The sequence below is a fragment of the Lissotriton helveticus genome, chromosome 10, assembly GCF_964261635.1.
Source record: "Lissotriton helveticus chromosome 10, aLisHel1.1, whole genome shotgun sequence".
Classification (NCBI taxonomy): Eukaryota; Metazoa; Chordata; class Amphibia; order Caudata; family Salamandridae; genus Lissotriton; species Lissotriton helveticus.
This window is the reverse complement of record NC_136071.1, coordinates 256,260,196-256,282,102: the sequence shown is the minus strand read 5'-3', so window position 1 is coordinate 256,282,102 and position 21,907 is coordinate 256,260,196. Positions and strand designations below refer to the sequence as shown.

The following is a 21,907-nucleotide window of genomic DNA, read 5'->3' as shown; positions in this document are numbered from 1 at the left end:
GAACTTCTTGGGGTGATCTTTGAAGAGGACGGCTGCAGGGGGGGGAAGCTGTCCCACGTCGCGTTGCTTCCTTGACGGGCGAGGCGAGCTGCGGCTCGAGGCAGCAGGTCACGGGTCACCCGGGGCGGCGGTGCTCGATGGGGTCTCAGGTCCTTCGCTCAGTCTCCTCTTCAGTCCTGACGGCGGCGGCTGGGTGTGGCGCAGTGGCAGTACGGTCCCCAAGTGCGGGACGTACCCAGCCAAAGTGCCGGTCGCGGTGATGCCCTTTCAGCGGGGCAGTCGGACAGGACGCTGATAGCGGGGGAGGACAGCAGGGCGGCAGTCCGTCTTTGCGGGGAAGTCTACGGCGCTTGCCCAGTAGACCTCGATGCTTGGACCGGACGGGTCCTCCGTTACTTTGTTCTCGTGGGGCGAAAGGCAGACGCCGTCGCGGTGCTCGGGCCAGCGGCGGCTGGGCCTCACGATGCTAGGGCGGCTGGCTGAACTCACGGTCACGGTGTGCCGGGGGGTAGATGCCCTCGTCCTCCTCAATCAGCGCTGCAGCGATAAGCAGCACACACAGCAGATGCTTTGGTCAGGGGTTAGCGCTCACTGTTCCTGGAGCGCTGGTCAGGGGGCAAGTTCAACAGCAAGCCCTTGGAGATCTTTCAGCAGAGTTTGGCACAAAGTTCAAAATAAAGCAAAAGTCTCTTGTAGTCTTTTTCTCTTCCTCTCCTTTGGCAGCAAGGCACCAGACACAGGCCAGAGTCAGCACTCCTCCTTGTAGTCCTTCCAGGTCCTTCTCTTCGGGCAGAGTTTCTCTTGTAGCGCAAACAGGATCTAATTTACAAGGAGCAGGGCTCCTTCTTTTATACCCAGTTTCTTTTGTTCTAGCAAGCCAGGGGGGCCTCTGCATAACTGCTCCAGTCTCTGAGTACTTGTTGTGGGTACTTATGACTTCTGTATTCAGTGTGAGGGCAGGCACATCAGCCGCTCCCCAGGGGGGCGGAGCCGGCATTGAGAGGGCAGGATTGGCCTGAGTACTTTGTTGACAAGCTTCGGTCCTTCCTGGGCCAGGTGCAGGCTGAGTCCTCAGTCGCTCCCCAGGAGGGCGGAGCCAGCATTGTGGTGGCAGGGGCACAGCCTGATGCATCATTCAGGGGAAACTCCCACCACCCATTAAGGGGTCCTCCTGCTAATCACTACCTGTCAACTCCCAGCCCTGTCACTCACACACACCAGACAGTCAGATCCACATCCAAGCAGAGGCGGGCTGAAATGGTTAGGCAAGCAAATGCTAACTTTCTAAAAGTAGCATTTGCAAACACAGGATATTAAAATAAACTTTACTAAAAGAAGTATTTTATTATTCTGAGTTCAGGCATACTAAACATGAATTTCTACCATGTTCCCTGAGCCTGCTGGGATTATAGAGTGTAATAATTCCAGCAGCCCATCTGGCCTAGAAGGGAACAGGTAGCCTTACAATAGTGAAAAACGACTTTGGCAGTAATTCACTATTAGAACATGCCACACACATCAGGGCATGTTCTACCTTACACTTACAATGCACCCTGCCCTCTGGCCTACCATAGGGGTGACTAATATGAAGGTTAAGGGAAGGTTTAGGGGCTGGCGAGTGTGTGCACTTGCCCAGCCAGGGTGACAGTACCAGACTGCACGCAGGTTCTGCAATGGCAGACCCTAGACACATTTTAAGGCTGCTTCTGTGGGTGGCGCAACCAGCGCTGCAGGCCCACTAGCAGTGTTGGCATTCACAAGCCCTGGCACTCCTGGTGCACTTTACTAGGGACTAACAGTAAATCCAATGAACCAATCATGGACATCAATCACATGTACACTTTACAACAGGGAGAGCATATGCACTTTGGCACTGGTCAGCAGTGGCAAAGTGCCCAGAGTCATTAAACCAACAAAAACAGGTCAGAGAGAGTATTGGAGGAAGGCAAAAAGTTTAGGGATGACCCTGCCAAGAGGCCCAGGTCCAACAGTGACACATCTGTGAAGTGCAGTGTGTTTGAGATATACTTTCAAATATATATCCTGCCTTGGTACACAAAGAAAAGCAGCATTTCCGATAGATTTCCATGCCTACGTATACCCTACTAGGCTGTAGATCGCCTATTATTTCATTAAAAAACTGCATTAGGGATGGAGGGGGCAGGTCTTGTGATGCGAGGCTCCTTTCTACAATGTCATGCCAATCTCATGGGACAAATATCTGGCTATAATTAAATATTTGCCCGAGCCAAGATCTAAGCTTGCTTGGTTTGCCAACTTCGAGTACAATACTGAGCAAATGGAAAAAGTCTTCAAAAAAAGAAAGGAACTAGAATTAAACATCTGATGCACAAATTACAATTAAACCAGATATAATTTAGGGCCAATCAATGTTGGACAGGGGTCAATGGGAACTTGATAGTGCAGACCCTGCAAGACCACACTTATGCTAGCTTTTAACGTGTGGCCTAATGTTTGCCATTAGTGAGGATTTAATCAATTTCAATGATGGGAAATGTATGCATAGGGCATAATAGCTGTATGACACATTGGTAATGCTAATAGGTCTGGCCTCTTTGCTTTGTCAAAGCAACTTTTTAGATTTGCCAATTCGTTTTTGGCAATTTGATTCATCATCATGTCATTTATCATCTCTAAAAACGAACACAAAGTATACTGACAGCATCAGCAAACAAAACCCGCCCAAAAAAACACAATAAACCCCAAAAGCATCAGGTTAAAAAATGCCACAGCAGTTGCGTGCTTATGTGTCATGACACTATAACGGCCCAAGAGTCATCACGCATGGATCAAAACACAGCGGCCATTTTGTTTTTATTAACTGTTCTAAGATAGCAGACTCATGGAAGTGTAAATTAAAACAAAATATGAACAAAAACACATTTTTATTCTTTTAGGATGGAGTGGCTAGGCAGAAAACTGGAGCTGCCAGGCCCTCGCCAGGCCCTCAAAAAATAGAAACAAAGGGACATTTGTGATGTTTTCGATCTTGTTGGGTCGGTTTCTTTCTACAGGGGTGCTTACAGCCACAATTTGACCAGCATACATGGTTTATTTAGGGTGTGTGGGGATTCTCTGCATTGTATTTTTTGAAGAGGTCTTTCCCAAGATTTCATCCCTGAGAGTGCACACCAATGGATGCTACACTTTGACTTGTCCTCAGGACCCTGAGAGTTCTCACTCTCAATGTTAAAGGGCTAAATAACCCTATTCAGAGACGAGACATAATCTCCTATCTTGAACACTCAAGGCCGGTATCTGTTTACTGCAGAAGACTCACTTGGTTTTGAGTGATTGACATAGGCTCAAGACTAAGGCTTTCCCCCAGCAATATTTTCCATCCCTGGCAAGCAAGATGGCAGGAGTAGCGATTCTTTTTTCACGCTCCTTTTGAGGGAAAGTGGGTGTCAAAATAGCAGAGATTAGAGGCCGTCTCCTTGTCTACCGGATTCACATGGGGCCTATCACTTTCATTTTAGGGTCCATCTATGCGCCAAATGAAGGGCAAGAACAGTTTACACGAAGAGCAGTAGCAGAGGCAATGGCAGTACAAGACCGGTGGGTGTTGACTGGAGGAGATCTCAACTTCGTATCCCACAACGATTTAGATCACTCGGCCCACAGGGAGGGTGAGGCGGGAGCTATACCCCCAGACTATCTTTTATGGCTCAAGGCGGTGGGCTTTAGAGATCTTTGGCAGGAATGCCACCCACAGACGAGGGACTACACTTTCTACTCTCACGCACATAAAGCTTACGCCTGCCTAGACTATTTCTTATAGCTCCAGGGATCTACAAATGGCAGCCACATCCGTAGAAATAGAACAATGGTCGCTTTTGGATCATTCTGCAATTCTATTAGATGTAAAACTCTTAGGACCTGTTGGTTCCTACAGACCCTGGTGCTGGTGGGAGACTCTCCTTCAGAGAGACCGGCCGTTGTCCAGCAGATACAGAAAGCCATTTTGGATTATTTAAGCATCAATGATAACCTGGATACCCCTGTGGCCATGGTCTGGGACGCTCTAAAAGCAGTCATCAGGGGAGAATTCATAGCAATCTCGGCAGCGGACAATAAATTGAGGGAGGCTACAAGGACACAATTGCAGAAGCAGGTGAGGGAGTTGGAGTGCATTCATCATCGACTGGGGTTCTGAGGATTTGGCGCCAATTGGAAGCCGCTCAGAAACAAATAGAGGGTTAGATCTTAATGGTGCTGAGTACTCCCTTCTTCGGCTTAAACATTCATTTTATGTAGGGGGTAATAAATCTGGAAGGCTGCTGGCTAATAGACTCAGAGCTCAGAGTCAAAAGGCTGGGGTTGATTCAATATTGACTAAGGAGAGTAACCTTGTTGATGGCTCCATCTCCTCTTGGTTCAGGGGATTCTATAAGGAACTTTATTCAGCACAAACTCTTCCCGAAAATAACCCAACATAAAACTTGAGTGCTTCCAATGTGTCTCACCTAAACGATGATCAAGCTTCTGGGCTTGACACCCCGATTTAAACAGAGGAAGTTATAGCGACCATCTTGAGGCAGAAGCCCCTTAAATCCCCTGGTCCAGATGGCTTCCCGGCAACTTTTTACAAGGTTTTTTGTGCCTCACTAGCTCCCCTTCTTACTAGGGACTATATTCTATTAATGGCCCCTCCTCGCTCCAGCCCTCAATGACGGAGGCATCAATAGTAGTGATTGCTAAGCCCGGGAAGGATAAGCGTCATTGTGGGTCCTATCACCCCATCTCCTTTCTAAATGTTGACGCTAAGCTTTTCACGGGCATCCTTGCAGCCCATCTTGCCCCCTTGATGCCAGGTTTGGTGACCCAGAGGCAGTGTGCAGATAATACAAAGAGTATTCTACACCTCATAGATAAGGCTTATCGCTTGAAAGGGATATCATGCTCTTCTCTATTGATGCTGAAAAAGCTTTAGATTGCGTACACTGGCCTTATCTAGCCTAGGCTCTAGCTCGTTTAAGCTTTGGAGAGCAGTTCCGTGCCTGGATATTGAGTAATTATGGAGACTCCAAGGCATTGGTTAGAGTTAATGGTACTAGTTCTGCCCCATTCCCGATATGAAGAGGCACACAGCAGGGGTGTCCTCTGTCACCCCTGTTGACACGCTACCTGGAGCTGTTTGCCCAATGGGTGAGAGATAGTCTTGATATAACTGGAGTATGTTTCGGAGGGGAGGAGCATGTCATCACACTGTATGCTGATGACATTACTGTTCCATTAGATGACCCAGTCATCACACAGTATGCTGATGACATTATTGTTGCATTAGATGACCCAAGAAAAGCTTTGCCACACTTTCTAAGAGAGGTGAGATTGTTTGGAGACGCTTCTGGTTTTCATATTAACCTAGATAAATCCCAAGCCCTTAGCTTGACCGCCTCACCTGACTCCATGGCTCATCTGACCCGAGAATACTCGATTCAGTGGACAAAGGATTCCGTCTCCTATCTGGGAATTCAGCTTTCCTCGACGCTGAAAGGGACTAAAAATCTTAACTACCAAGCCTTAGCCAAGAAGGTGAAAGCCGACCTTGCACTTTGGAAACAGTATCCCTTGTCTTTATTGGGATGGGTGGCAACCCTCAAAATTACTATTCTCCAGAGGATTCTCTTTTTGCTCCAGACTCTCCCCCTATGTCCTCCACAAGGAACGATACAATCTTTACAAGAGGCACTTCAGAGTTTAGTTTGGCTGGATCGATGTCCTTGCATGAAGCGCGAACTTAGCTGGCGCCCGCCTAGAAAAGGGGTTTGGGTGTGCTTCTACGTGTTCCACCTTCACTACCTGGTCGAGTGGTCTCGTCCAGATTCCGAAAAGCCATGGTTGTTCATGGACGAGCTATAGCGGGTACCTCGCTGTGGAAGGTCCCATTTTTGCCTCGCACTCATCGCCCGGGAGGCCTATATCTATCCCCGATTACTTGTCCAATACTGAAGACGTGGGATGGTCAGGCAGTTTGAGTGGGTCTCTGATCATCGTTCTCCTCACCCTTAACCCCCGTGGTTGGGAACCAGAATTCCTCTCCGGGGTTAGATGGCATTTTTTTTCAGGCATGTCAAGGGGAGGGATGTCGGTCTATAGGACATTTCTTTGATTTAGAGGGCCGCATACCGCTCAACCAGATGCAAGCAGATCTGGCTATCTCAAAGAATGAAAGGTTTTGTTACATGCAGATTAGACATTGGCTTATGCAATCTTCACCTAAGGAAGCTGCACAAGATTTTAAAAATGGCTCATTACAAAAACCATAGACAAACATCTTATTACCGAACTTTAAATATGTTGCTACCTACTTCGTCCAGATAGAAGTCCGGCACAGGATAGGTGGGAGGCTGAGATTGGTAGACAGTTGACTATTAAGAAATGGTAGGATATATAATATTGAGCACGTCCTACCTCCAGCAGTATCACGGGTATAGAAACAGCCACAAAGATCATCGTCTACTGGTACTTGACCCCCGCCCGTTTATACCGGGGTGGCCCAACACTAAGTAACGGATGCGTGAGACGGTGTTTTACATGTCCTCTGGGAGTGCCTGAGGTAGGCCCAATTCTGGAATGAGAATTTGACAGATATAGACACTCACTTAGACACCAAGATACCTAGATCAACGGCCTACACCGTTTTGGGACTTCCCAATCCACTTAAATCTCACAGGGGTAGACACATTAGCCTCGCGCTTGGAGTGGCGCATCAAGCTATTCTGGCGCTTTGGGGAACAGATAAGAGTACCGACGAGGCAGAAATGGCTACATCACATTTGGCATGAGCTCGGTATGGAAAGACTCACTTTGACGTTAACAATGCAAGGGGATTCTTATAGACATATTTGGCATTCCTTTACCACTCTCCTTTCTCAAGAATTCACTGAACTGACTCACCCTAAATACTCGAGACTGTTCCGACTCACAGGCAGAGAATCCATCCTAGTAATTTATTTTTGGCTCATTGTCGCTTTCATTGTATGGTTTGTTGCTTTGCACCCGTGGGGGAGGGAGGTTGGGGGGAGCTGGGGTTATTAAACAATTGCAATTGATGAACTTCCAACTGATACTACGATTAATGACTCCCCTAACACCATCCTTGAATTCCAGGAAACCATGCTGTTCCTCCGTGATTGGATGAACAGCAACCACCTTAAATTAAACCCGGATAAAACAGAAGTGATCGTCACATGAGGCGCACAGAACCCATGGAGATCCAACTTCTGGCCTAAAGAACTTGGTCAGCCACCCGCCCCCTCTACATCCGCCAAAACCTTGGGAGTCATAATCAATAAAGAACTCACCCTGAAAAATCAAAACGGGTCGAGGATCTCAACATGATGCTTTCAACTTAGGAAAATAAGAAAAATCAATAGGTTCCTCACCCAGGAAGCGAAAATACAGGCAGTTCTCGCTATGGTGATATCACACATCGACTATGCCAACTCTCTTTACCTTGGCATCCCGGCCTATCTCACCCACCGCCTCCAAATGGTTCAGAACCAGGCGGCTAGGCTGATTTTTCAAGAAAACAATCGTCAACATATTACTCCTCTTCTCAAAAAACTACACTGGCTACCAGTATCCGAGAGATGCGCATTCAAGGCAGGTTGCATTATATTCAAGTCCCTGAACAGCAAGAGCCCAAAATTCATTAACAGTTCCATCAACAGATACATTCCCACCCGCAATCTACGATCCGCCCACATGCACCTCCTGAACATACCTCCTTTCAGGCTAAAACGTGTTGGGGGGGCTAGGTTTGCCATCCTAGGACCAAAACTCTGGAACTCCCTGGCCCTTGAGATCAGATCCTGCTCAAATCTCATGAGCTTCCGTAAACTGCTAAAAACATGGCTATTCAAACAGGCATACTAGGGATATCTTAGCCTAACCCTTCAGAGAAGCGCCAAGAAACCAACCTGGTGTACATGCGCTATACAAGTAAATTTTAACATAACATATGGTTAGATGTTATCCACCGTATTGCGCAGTTCCATTGAAATGCACCTTTTCACTGATTATGTCTTGAAACAAATATGACCCTAAAAAATAGAAGAGAGAGAAAGAGGAGTAAATAAAAGTGAGCAAATAAAAGAAAAATGTAGCTCTCTGAATGTAAGCAGTGAAAGGATACAAAGATCCAATCAAAAGGATCGTAAGGTGGCTATGCTCCGCGACAGAAACAGACACAAGAAGAAGAAAAGGCATTAAATAAGATGCAAGCAAATGAGATTGACAAGACGGCAAACGAATGGGAAGCAACTGGCTGACGCAAAGCCCGCTGTAAGTATTAATATTGCCAACAACAGGTCTTCAACAACAGCTGTAGGCGAGACCTAAAAATCTGACCAACGCTGAGCTCACCAGTTCACGTGATTTTAAATAGATACCCAATCAAGACATTTACTTGAATAATTCAGTTGCGTTGTCTCTTTAAAAAGCGCCTGACCAATTTTCTAATTCTATCCTAAACAAGCCATAATATAAACAATTTATATCTCAGCAACAACACGACTGTCTGGGGGAAACAAAAGTTAAACAGATGTCTAAAAATAATTATTAGCCAGGGAGAGAGAGAGAGCAGGAGGTTGTGCTGGGAAGGGAGGATGGAATAACAGAATCACTTCCTTGCGCTCACCCTTCATCAGCCAAAGAATAAGCTTACGAAAAAAAATTCAAAAGTGTACAAATATGGATGCATCCATTATGAGAGCAGTGAAATCAGATGAAAACAAGTGCTAAATTAAAAAAAGAAAAGAAAATGATCATTTTATAAATCTAATCATAAAAATAATAGAAATGGTTGGGGGATTAGAGGTCTCCTGACACCTAGAAATTGGCCTGTCAAAGTTACCCTATCCTCATGCACTTTTTGTCCCTCCTTTTCACTGATGAGGGTTTGGGAGACCCTGGATACAAACCTGTCAAATTTTGAAAATGTTCATAATGTGAGGGAAGAGCAGAAGCCTGCAGAAGAGCCAGATTTTTCGAGCCCTCACAGTCTGCGCATTGATCGATAGATCGATAGATAGATTTATAAAGCATGACTTAAAATCCCAAGGAGTATCCATTAGCAGGGCTGGGGGCTGTCAGGGAGAATATGTGAGCTATTGCCCAGAGTCACATGATGCTGAGCTGAGCTGCCGCCGGCGAACGAACCCTGAACCCCGCGCTCCGCAGTCAGCTGCTCTGGCCGCTGCGCCTCACTTCTCCCTGAGTAGGCCTGGGTTGGGGAGGAGCTCTTTGCTTGAGCAGCCACTCCTATCCAGTCCAAATCAAAAAAAAAATTCTGATAAGGGCTCTTATATCTCTGGAATGTGCAAAATCTGTAATTGACTTGAACTCTGCAGCACCTACACACAGGAGCATGAAATCTCTGTGTACGGATTTGCAGCTCACCTTGTAAAATTGGCTCTCCAACAGGTGAATGTGTGAAGAGCTTTAAAATGATGTGGCACACTGGGGCGCCGTGGGAGTTGGCAGATCTGTGGACTTAAAGTAAACCTTTTATTAATTACAAGATGTGGTTGCTTACTTTCTAGACACAACATTTTTTTCTTTCTTTGCTACTCTTGGTCTTTTCTCAGATCTATTTTCTATCTTTTTTTGCTTTTTTGTCATCTTTTACCCTTGCACACTATTTATTATTTCATTTTCTTTAATTATTGTATATTCCTAAGGGATAGAGCACTATTGAAGCTATAACGTAAATAAATAAGGATTTTAAAAACTACAAGGAATAAAAAAACTAACTTGCTAAAAAAAAAAAGAGCTATTTTTTGACAAAACATCTTTACTATTTTGACAAAAGTTGGAAAAAATTGAAATTCGGAATAAAGGCATCATGCCGAGTTTTGGATGAGGGAGTATTTTGGCCAGATGCCCTCTGGCGTTAAGGAAGACAACATGGCAACCAGTCAGTCTTAGCCTATAGAAAGAAAGGGTGGTCATTGTTCGACGTCAGTATGCGGAGCGGAAAACATTCTTCACCTGAAAAGCCATTGAGCATTTTTCCCAGGTGCAGCTTTCTCTTTCAAGAGTTCACTTTTCAACCACGCCCGCATTAAACTACCACTTTGGGAAACACGGCGTTTCAATGCTAATGTAGAACAAAAGTCCTGTCACAAATAAAACATCCATGGGAAAACTGGTCTTAGAAGCTTAACTGCTAAGTAGTTCCAAATAGTAAGTGACAGCTATAGTTAACCAGCGACGGCCTCTCCACTAAGGCAGAGGAGCATAGCCCCACTGCTTTGCAGCAATGAAATTAAGGAAACATAAAATGATAATTACTTTAGGTTATTATCATTTTATGTTTTCGGGTTGCTGTAGGCTTGCGGTGGCGGGCTGCTACGATGACACAGGAGCAGGAGTGGTTTGCCCACTCCAAGTGCGCATGAATGTTTGTCCGGCTCTCTCAGCCCAACCAAACCGTCATGCACACTTTGCATATTCTCCACGCAGACGGTATTACAGAATGCGTGGAGAACATTCCCAGGCTCCCATTCCCTGGCGAATGCCAAACCACGGCGCTCATACCAATCACAACGCTGCAGCATTGTGATTGGCTCAGAGGAGCATGGGCGCTTCCTGTTCTGGCCCCAAGGGAGAGACGGTGGAGGAGAGACAGAAGGGAGACGCGGCGATCAGGTATGTTTTTTTCTTTCTTTTTTAAACCCCCTTACCTCTCCCCCTCCTCCACCCCCCGCCCTCGCCTCAGATCCGTAACAGCCGCGAACTCTAGATTTGAAGAGAAAGGAACATAGAGCAGCGCTTTTTGTAGTAGAAACAGATGTGAGAGTGTGGACCGAAAATTGTTACTCTGACAGGCTGCCCCGGGACACCAAAGGTGGCTACCTGCGAGGGCGGCCATCCTTAGTGCCATAGGATGGCACGGACCCTAAGCGGTCTAGTTGTTGGCTGACTAGGTGGTCAGCCAGTGGTTAATCTAGGATTCCCCCCACGCGTGAGGTAATTTCCTGTCCTGGGGGAGAGGGGGGGAGGGCTATATAGCCCGGGGCGAGGGTCTGGCGTCCTCTTTTGTTCCTGTGCAGCGGCGTGTAGACCCTCGCCCCCCACCTGGAGAATCCCGCAGCGCGGACCCGGACTGCCCGGCGTTCTTTTGTTAAGGTGAGTCCTTGGGCGATGCTCGTGGGATGAGAAGGGGAGGGCTCAGGGGGGGGCGCGGGGTGGTGAGAGCTGGGCGCGCCTACAGCATCTCGCTTTGCGGAGGAAAGTTTTGTGCAGATTCATGCCTTAGTTTCACCTGCGGCGTGTCTTGGGCGCTACTGGTGTTACGAAGTTTGTGTGGCGGGCGTCGGTCCAGATTGATTGCTTTTTTCCACTGGCTGCGTGTTTGGGCGCTATCTTTGGTCCCGGGGTAAGAGGGGCCTCGCGCTCTCGGGTGGTGGTCCTGGCTTTCGGCCCGCTCTGCAGGGGGGGGGCGCCTAGATTGGTGTTGTGCTTAGGGGGGCGCATGTTAGGGGGGGGGCTCCTTCGCTGCGCCGGTGAGTGGCGGGCCATCCCTGTGGAGCGGACTGGACGGCGCCTCGGGCAGCGATTTCCCAGCTTAGGCTGGGCAGTGGGGGGCTGCTTTTGTTCTTTCCCAAGTTGTTGGGTGTCCTGGGGTGTAGCGCTTCGCCCGCTCCTCTCACCTTTGGGACGGAGACGGGGCGGGCGGGTCTCGGAATGCGGCGGGCTGGAATGCAGCCTGCTGCGGGGGGGGGGGGCGGCAGGAGGGCTGGCGGGAATGTGGTTTCGGGCCCTCAGGGAAGGGGGGGAGTCGGGTCAGGTATGGGCCTGCCAGGGGGCACGTGGGGTGGCCGCTCGCGCCTGCACCTTCGGGCCGGGCGGAGGGGGGGGGCGGAATTTTGGAATGCGGCCTGCGGGGCGGGCTTGTGGTGGGCGAGAGTGCGACTAGCTGAGAAGGCGCTTTCACTCCGCGTCACGGGAAGTAAGCGCTAGATAAATGAAATTGCAAGACATTATAATAAATGTTTTCGATTTATGTTTAGAGACAAGAAGCTCTGAGAAATGTGACATAATGAAATAATGCTCTACTGTACCAAAATTAAACGCACATTCAAACATTAGTATGTATGTATTATATTTGCATATGATCTTTGATGCACGTTTGACATTCTTAGATATTAATGAGTGCCGCAATCACCTCGGTTCTGCCATTCGTTCAGGGATGGGATTAGCAAGGGAGCGGGTATTATGGGTGCTGTAGTTGGGGCAGGCAAGAGTAGGCGCAACGTGTATTGGGGTTGGGGGGGCCACTCACATGTTGTTTTGTCTTTATACAGGGTTGCTTCACGGATGGAGGAGTCACAGCTCACGCAGGGGGTTGCGCAGGGGGTGGGGGGGCCACTCACATGTTGTTTTGCCTTTATGCAGGATTGCTTCACGGATGGAGGAGTCACAGCTCACGCAGGGAGTTGCGCAGGTGGTGGGGGCGTTATGAAAGGGGCAGGTTTGGTACGCACCTTCGGGGTAGGGACTGCAAAAGGTTTAGGCAAGGTTTAGGATTAATGTCGGGGGGTCAGCTGGGCTAAGGGGCGGGGGGGGCAGGGGGCATCTCATCATGTGTTTAATTTTTCAGACAAATTAAAGGCAAAGGGTCTCGGGACTGTCAACAGGGACGGCATAGGTAAAAGGTGGCTTACTGTGGTCAGGAAGTAACATGTAAAAGACAATAAAAAGAATTTTGGAGGCACGTTCCTAATTTGGGTTTTCTCTTGCAGAAAGGAGTGGTGGAGCAATATAAGCTCGGGTGGACCTGTGGACCGGATTGGGAGCAGCAGTGCAAGCGTTGAGTTGTCTGGTCTGGAGTTCGCTCGCACGCGCATAGTTGCCGCAGTCGCCGCACTCAAAATTTTGAACGGATCGTCGAGCATGGAAAGCCAGGGATCCCCAGCGCTATTCACTCAGATGTCGCAGGTGGAAGACTCGCTGCCTGATGCGAGCCAAGCACCGCAATGGGCGGCCTTCATGCGGATGGCCAAGAGGAAGGGTTTAGCCTGGGTCGAGGGGCTCTTGAAGGAGGCGGAGGAGGATGATTCTGGGGTCATCTGCGAGGCTCCATTGTCCGAGGTTGAATCGCAAGAGGCGGGGCCAACTAGATTTTCCAAACGGGCTAAGAAACAAACATCCAAAGAGTTCCCGCCTGACCCCCCAGCAGCCAAGAGCAGAGCTGTGATCGCACAAACAGAGCCTCCGCCCAAACACGCGTTGCCTGGTGCGTTACCGGGCGTCTCATCAGGAAAAAGCAGGGCGGTGTCCGCACAAATTGAGCCCCCGCCAAGAAACTCTTTGCCGGGTGTGGCACAGGCCGCTTCTAAAGAACTTGTCCCAGTTCAGCCCGTGTATGCCACTCGGGAGGATCTTGCAAGACAGTCTGATTCCCTTAAAGAATTTATGAGGGAGCTCATTGGAGCCATGGTACCACCAACACAGACTGACAAGACTGCAGGTACCCCGGAGGACAACAGTGGGGGGGCAAAGGCGGCGGCCTCTGTGTGGGGCACTCAGCCTGCGGCGGCATTGCCTTCTGCGACGTCGCTCGTACAAGTGACTAACACCCCTGCTGTGGTGGCGAGCTCTTCGACGTCGTTGGCGAGCGGTAGCATTGTGGCGCCTCCCACGCCGTTGCAGCCCGCCCTGCCTGCTTTGCCTGCGCCAGCCATCGTCAGCGACACGGCCGTCCCTGTGGCGGCATTGGTGGTCACTCCCGCTCAAAACACTGGTACGTCTGTGGCCCCTACATTGGGCAGTGTTGCTGGGGTATCAGCTGTGTCATCTAATACCATTTCTTCTACAGGAAGCGCAGTTGGCATGGTTACCTTGGCAGCATCTCCTTCTACCCCTAACACTGAGCCTCGAGTGGCGGCCGCACCCCTGTTGTCGGGTCATTGTCACCTGGCATGGCAAGTCCCGTTAGCGGCCAAGGAGTTGATATGGAAGCGGGAGTTGATAGATATCTTCTCGCTACTGCTGTTAGGTCAGGAAGGAACTGATGTTAGGAAGGCTGGAGTTAAGGAGGAGGATAAAAAGACCAAATACCAACAGTGGCCCGAAAAAAACATAGAAAATTGGCTAGATGCATTTGCAATTTTCCAGGCGGTGATATTGGAGAAATATCCTGAACAGGCGCAGGCGCTAGTCCAGTACAGTACCTTGATACGAAAGGAGGCTGCGCGTTGGGGTGGTCAAGGTTGGGTGTCTTATGACTTGGAATTTAGGCGAAGGATGTCCTTGTGTGCAGAGATGAGATGGGACCAGAAAGAGGTTCAGTTGTGGCTAGACCATATGGGCTCCAACCTGCTTCGTAATGGGGGGGCCGTAGACAAGAAGCAGGGAGGCAGGTACTCGAACAACGCCTCGCAGCGGAGCGAGCAGCAGCAGGACAGACAGTCCTTTCGGGGTGGTTACAGGAATAGAGGGGGTAACAAAAGCTTCTTTAAGAGATCATCCCCGGGTATTTGTCGATCCTTCAACGCCGGTTATTGCGCCTGGGGGAAGTCTTGTAAGTTTGAACATGCATGCAACAAGTGTGGAGGCTCTCATGCAGCAGGATCGTGCACCGCTCAGCAAGGGGGCGCTCCCAAGCCTACAAAGGAGGCAAGTAGCAAGCAAAAACGCCAGCGCGCCGCCTCTTCACTCCAACCCCTCCCCCGATTTAATTCTGGACGAATGTGCACGCAGTTCAGCAGGGGCGTGCAAGGGACCCTCGCCTGTGATGTTGAACAAATTGTTGCCCCTCTTGCAGGAATATCCGCTCGCGCGTGACAGGCTCCTGTTGCTGGCGGGATTTAGCGAGGGTTTCAGGATACCATATGTGGGTTGTGAGGCCCCCAGAGAGGCGGAGAATTTGAGATCCGCTAGGGATTTGCCTCTAGTGGTGAGATCCAAAGTGGAGAAGGAGAGATTGCTGGGGAGAGTAGCGGGGCCTTTTGCAAGTCCACCGTTAAAAGACTTTGTGGTGTCGCCACTCGGGGTGGTCCCTAAGAAGGAGCCAGGGGCGTTCAGGTTGATTCACAATCTTTCTCATCCTGAAGGAGCATCAGTTAACCATGGGTTGGAGGAAGGGTCTTGCTCCGTCTCTTACTGCTCACTGGATGTGGCCTTGGATGTAGTCAGGAGAGCAGGTGTGGGGGCGTGGTTGGCGAAAGCAGACATAGAGTCAGCCTTTAGGTTGTTGCCGGTGCACCCCAGCAGTCAACACCTGCTAGGTTTCAAGTTGGATGGAATGCACTACTATGATCGATGCATGCCGATGGGGTGCTCAGTGTTGTGCGCATACTTCGAAGCATTCAGCAGCTTCCTGCAGTGGGCGTTACAATCTCGATACGGAATAAAAGGGGTGTCACACTACCTGGATGACTTCCTTTTTGTAGGGACTCACGGGTCTAGGGAGTGCAGCGAGGCATTGCAGAAATTTGAGGAACTCACCACTAATTTGGGGGTTCCCTTAGCTCCTGGTAAAACAGTGGGGCCTGCGCAGGTGTTGACTTTTCTAGGGATTGAGATTGACACGGTGAAGGGGGAGTGTAGGTTACCAGCGGACAAGGTTCGGGACCTGGAACAGTCCATTGTTTTGGCTCTGGGTCAGGACAAAGTGACGCTAAGTTCCTTGCAAGGGCTGCTGGGGAAACTTTACTTTGCCGCCAGAATCATCCCGGCGGGTAGGGTCTTCGCGCGCAGGCTGGCTAGGGCATGCGCGAAAGGCAGTAAGAGTTATCATTTCGTGAGACTTAGTAAGGGCATGAAGGAGGATCTCAGGATGTGGGCAATATTTCTCGCTGATTTCAACGGCTCTGTGGTGTGGAGGGCGCCGTGGGCAGGGTCGCCGGAACTGGCCATGTTCACAGATGCTTCTGGTAGGGAAGGATTTGGGGTTATTCTTGACACTGACTGGTGCGCGCAAAAGTGGCCGAATGTCTGGCGAAAAAAGAGAGTGACCTCCAACATCACGGTGCTGGAACTGTTCCCCATTGTTGTAGCTTTTCACCTTTGGCCAGCGAAGTTAGCCGCGCGTAGGGTCTTGATGTGGTCGGATAATCTGGCTGTGGTACAGGCCATCAATTCTCAGTCTGCGTCTTGCCCTCTAGTTTTATGCTTACTCAGGGAGTTGATGAGGGTTTGTCTGGTCGGGAATGTAGAATTTAGAGCGCGGCACATCCAAGGGGTCCAGAACACAGCTGCTGACGCTCTTTCTCGCTTTCAGTGGCACAGGTTTCGGGAGGAGTGGCCGAGGGCAAAGGAAGAGATGACAAGATTCCCGGAGCACCTGTGGTTCATTCTGAATCTGAGAGGCGATTGAGACGTCTAGGCGAGCTGGCTTTGGCACCGCGAACAGTCAAGCGTTACCGGGCAGGCGTGGAGAAGTTCTGTGCAGTCACCGGGGATTGGGAGCAGGTGCTGCCAACTTTGGAGTCCAGGACTCAGGACTTTATCATGTGGGCGAAGGATGAGGGCAAGTCACAATCTTGGGTAGTGGGCCATTTGTCGGCCATTAGTCACCGCGCTAGGCTGAGGGGACAGCCTGACCCAACCAACTCCTTTTTAATACGGTCAGCGCTGAAAGGTTGGTCGAGAAGTGAGCCCCGAGCTCCTGATAACAGGGCTGCGATTAACTTTGCAACTTTGAAAGGGATGCTGGACAACACAGGGAGGGCCACCAGCTCCGCGTTTGAGGCAGCACTTTTTTCCGCTACCTTTGCACTGGCATTCTTTGGGGCCTTCAGAATAGGGGAGATTGTGGCTGCATCAAAGAATGACAAATCTGGTATCGCTTTGGGTAGGCAGGACGCCACGTTGGTTGGGGACTGCTTGTCGATAAGGTTGAGGCAATCTAAAACAGACCAAGGAGGTGCAGGCAAGGTAATAGTGCTGAACAAATTGGGAATCGCCAGGTATTGCCCCGTACGACTGGTGGAAACTTATCTGGCGCGGCGCCCGCCGGGGGAAGGTTACCTTCTGATTCATGCAGATGAAACCCCCCTGACCAAGTACCAACTGCGGCGCGTCATGGACACTTGCTTAGAATTAGCGGGCTGCAACAGACAGGGGAAAAGGTTTTGTACTCATTCATTTAGGATAGGTGCTGCGACCACAGCTTTTCAGGCAGGGCTGCCAGTGGCAAATATAAAACAGGTGGGGCGCTGGGAATCCAGCTGTTACAAACGGTACATACGCTCATGAGAGGGTTGAAGCAGGACTGGTTGGCGGCATTTTTGGGTAATAGGTTTGTGAAATTGATTCAATGTATGCTTGCAGTGTATAATCAATATGTAATAAACGTGTTTTACACATCTGCATCTTTTATTTGTTAGGTAAATCGGTCTGGGTGGCAGGAAATGTGAGAATCCAAGGGGCAGCCCGGTGGGCCGATAGCGGAAAATGGAAGCATGGTTTTGCAACAACAAAAATAAGGTGGTTAGTGTCGCATGATTTGCATTGGAGTAGCGTGCAGCGCGTATTTCAGCAACTATTGGACGGGGGCGAATCTCCACCAGACTTACTAATTGTGCATTTGGGAGGCGAGGAATTGGTCTCCTTGGAGCGCAGGGCCCTGCTGCAGTTAATGAGGGGCACGCTGAGCAATTTGAGCAATCTGTTGGGGCGGTGCGAAGTATGGTGGTCCGAGATCACTCCAAGACTGCATTGGAAGGGCGCCAGATCAGGGGTGGCCATCGAAAATTCCCGCAGACGAGTGAACAGTGCCATGCGCAAATTCACAGAGCAGAGGGGATTCGGCTTCATAAGACACAGTTTGTTGCACACTAAATGTACGGGTTGTTTTGATGAGGATGGCGTCCATCTATCAGAAGTAGGGATAGCCATTTTCCTGCTGGACCTATCCGAAGCGATGGGAGCAGCGGGTTGTAAATAGAGGACAGATAAGGGATGGGGGGACTCTCGGACGGCGGCTGCCGCACCGGGAGCCTTGGCGGAGTTACAGGGCGATCCAATACAGGAAGGTACAGAAGGGTACCCTCTACAGGAGCACCGGAAGGGTGCGTGAGCAATATATCCCCCAGGGAGATCCACAGTAAAAGGATCCTGGGGGACTGACGGCGCCCCGTTAGTCCTTCGGGCGGTTGTGTACCTGAGCAACCGGGGGTTGCCAACGCTCTGCCCCCCGAGGGGGGGGTTTGAGTAAATGGGCGAACGAGAGGTTCGCCGGGGGTAAGGGTTAGACCTCCCCCCCCAAACGGATAACGCCCCTAAGGTTTAACACCGCGGGGGGGTTATAGCTCGGTCAGGTGGGCGGGTCGCGAGGGGCGGCCTGTTCTGGACCGCCCGTAAGTTAACCCAACATGTTGGCATAATGTATATGCTAATAAAACTGCAACAACTTTCTCCATCAACTTGTGTGGTGTCCGTTATTGTGGGATGGGGGGGGTTGTGTGTAAGCGGGTACGGGCCGATATTGGCACTATGACAGGCTGCCCCGGGACACCAAAGGTGGCTACCTGCGAGGGCGGCCATCCTTAGTGCCATAGGATGGCACGGACCCTAAGCGGTCTAGTTGTTGGCTGACTAGGTGGTCAGCCAGTGGTTAATCTAGGATTCCCCCCACGCGTGAGGTAATTTCCTGTCCTGGGGGAGAGGGGGGGAGGGCTATATAGCCCTGGGGCGAGGGTCTGGCGTCCTCTTTTGTTCCTGTGCAGCGGCGTGTAGACCCTCGCCCCCCACCTGGAGAATCCCGCAGCGCGGACCCGGACTGCCCGGCGTTCTTTTCCCTCCCATCCGCTTACCCTGCTCTTGGGCAGATCGGGGTTGGGGGGCTACTTCTAATTAATTGTTTTTGTGTTGCAGGCGGAGTTACAGGGCGATCCAATACAGGAAGGTACAGAAGGGTACCCTCTACAGGAGCACCGGAAGGGTGCGTGAGCGATATATCCCCCAGGGAGATCCACAGTAAAAGGATCCTGGGGGACTGACGGCGCCCCGTTAGTCCTTCGGGCGGTTGTGTACCTGAGCAACCGGGGGTTGCCAACGCTCTGCCCCCCGAGGGGGGGGGTTTGAGTAAATGGGCGAACGAGAGGTTCGCCGGGGGTAAGGGTTAGACCTCCCCCCCCAAACGGATAACGCCCCTAAGGTTTAACACCGCGGGGGGGTTATAGCTCGGTCAGGTGGGCGGGTCGCGAGGGGCGGCCTGTTCTGGATCGCCCGTAAGTTAACCCAACATGTTGGCATAATGTATATGCTAATAAAACTGCAACAACTTTCTCCATCAACTTGTGTGGTGTCCGTTATTGTGGGATGGGGGGGGTTGTGTGTAAGCGGGTACGGGCCGATATTGGCACTAAGGATTCTTTCGTTCAAGTCAATAAGGCCCATGTGAACGGACGCCTTTGTCTATAGACAAAGAAAAGGAAAATCACTTTGATGCATCAGGTTCTAAGGGGCGGTTGTAACATTTACTGGTCACAATTTGCAATCAGTATTTTTGCGGTCAGTAAACAGTTTCGCAAACCGACCTATGTACTAACAGGTTGGTTCGTAAAATTGTTAATTACAGTGGGTCGTAATTCGACCTACCTCAGGAACATTAAGGAGATAAGTCACAAAATGCAATTTTCTCAGATTGATAGCCATCACAGAAAGTGTGGCCTGGTAGGGTCACCAGACCACCAGGTCTCTGATCGCTTTTCAATCATTTAAATGTAAATGTAATGTATAGCTGTAAATTAATTTTTTCTAGGAGTAATGAATATGGATATGAGTTGCATTTGGGACAGAGAGGTAGCGTGGCATCAACTGGTGTAATTTCGAAGTTCCGCGCAGACAGAAAATATACGTTTAGTACATGCTCTGCAGTATACATATACGCAATCACTAATCAAGTTTGGTTGACATTTCTGTGTTTCGTTGCCATCCACTTGTTGCACTGTATTCCATCACTATCACTTTTATAATTACTAAAATGTCCAAACTTACAACGAAAATATTGTTTAATGAAACCGACGATAAATAAGCATTTTATTGCATCCAGAACCTCTTTATGTGCTTACTGTAGCACCCCTATATCAGTGCAAATCGCCACTATATACAACATTAAGGGACACCACGGTTTAAAAATTTAACAGACTGAAAAACACAATTATTGGCTTTGGCTAAGGTATGCATTGGTAAAGAATATTTTTGTTTGCTCCCTTATGTCTACTATTGGTAGCAGCAAAGAGGAAAAACTGTTTTCATCTACATATTGAAGTTGCTGCACAGGAAGATAAGTATTTCTGAAGCTATTTTGCCATGCAGCATGGTGCCATGTGCTGACATTCTCTCTTAGATAGGTTGGCGCTCTAGTTTTTTATTGTCTGTGATGTGGAAGCTGTTCTTTGCAATATGCTCAACCTTAAAGTGGTTAAACAAAGTGACAAGCCCAAAGGCGGAAGGAGCAAGGCAATTATCTGCATTGGAAAGACATAGAGAGAGGTACAGAGAAGACTGTGATTCCAGTTCCATCTTAGTCGATAATATATTCATTTCTGGCCATCACCACAAGGGTAGACTGCCTGGAAACAGTCCAAGGATATGCTACCGAAACACAGATCGAATTTGCACCATTTCCTTTTTTTGCATATAAAAAAATGAAGAGGATCTGATCTGGATAAAATCTTAAGCAAATATATATTGAACTATTTTCTGTCTACTTGATTAAAAATGATTAAATGTTACTGGGAGATGTGGTCTAGACATAAAGACCTGGGTTTCAATAAGTAACTGTTATTATGGGCAAACTACTTTATCTCTTGGGACCTAAAACTGCCAATGTGTGTAACATAATAAGATATGTTTAATTGTATAATATAATTCTGTAAAAAAAATATAGTTTGCTGTCTTGGAGCGTCTTTATCTAAATCTTTTTAAGTCAAGATAAACCTCCAAAAAATTCAAAAGGTATGATTCAGTATGTCAGAAACTTCTTATTCTGGCAAAACTATTATTTCCAGATTTGGAGGCTCAGAACTATTCTCAATGAGGGATAAGTCCTGTCAGCTTTTCCTTCAATGGTCCTAAGATTACTTGTTGCTAAACTTGCTAATATCACTTGCTGCTCTTTCTTCCATCCAATTGTTCTCAGATTCGAAAACCTTAACGAGAAATTCATCTGGTACCTCACTCAACCTTTGACTTTTTGCCTTTTTAGGTCGCATCGAGCGGAGCGAGAATTCAAGTAGCCAAAATCCTCATGAAACCACCAGCTTTTTGCTGGCGTTTTCATGAAGTTCACGTGAACCACGTGATCAAACACGAACGCGCATCAGCCTCCCTCCCTCGTAATTGCATTTGCCGCACAGCACATCAAAGGGCTTCGCCCAGCGTGCGCTCTGCGGCTTCTCGGCTTCTCCTCCCCTAATTATTCTTGGATGGCCGGCCGGCCGGCACACAGCCTTCCTTGCATTTCTCCTCCCCCTCCCCAGCCAGCTTCCCCCAGGCCGTGTTCCCTCATCCCTCGCACCCCCTCCTCCTTCAGGCTCCCACCATTTGCTTCCATTTGTTCTCTTTCCCTTTCACTCTGTATTGTCGTGTTCGTTCATCATTTTCCTTTCTCTCTAACTTTTCTTTGTTTGCGCCCAAACGCCTTTGTCATGTGCCTTCTGTATAAACGCTTCCCCCACCGCCCCATTATTACCGTACCCAGTAGCCCCCCCCCCTCTTCATAGGGATTACATCTGATCCTTCCAGCACTGGAGATTTCCAGTCCGCGCTAGCGCCGTGCACACGCTGTACTCTGCTGCTGCCTGCGAGGTACAGTCTGTCTGTCCTGCCTCAGAGCACACTCGAGTCCGCGCTAGCGCCGTGCACATCCTGTACTCTGCTGCTGCCTGCGAGGTACAGTCTGTCCTGCCTCAGAGCACACTCG

At 49.3% G+C, this 21,907-nt stretch overlaps 1 protein-coding gene across 7 annotated transcripts in view; it reads right to left on the bottom strand.

Moving 5' to 3' along the window:
- LOC144786230 (mitogen-activated protein kinase kinase kinase 3-like) overlaps positions 1-21,907 on the bottom strand; it is a 512,077-nt gene that overhangs the window by 328,922 nt on the left and 161,248 nt on the right. The window lies entirely within an intron of this gene.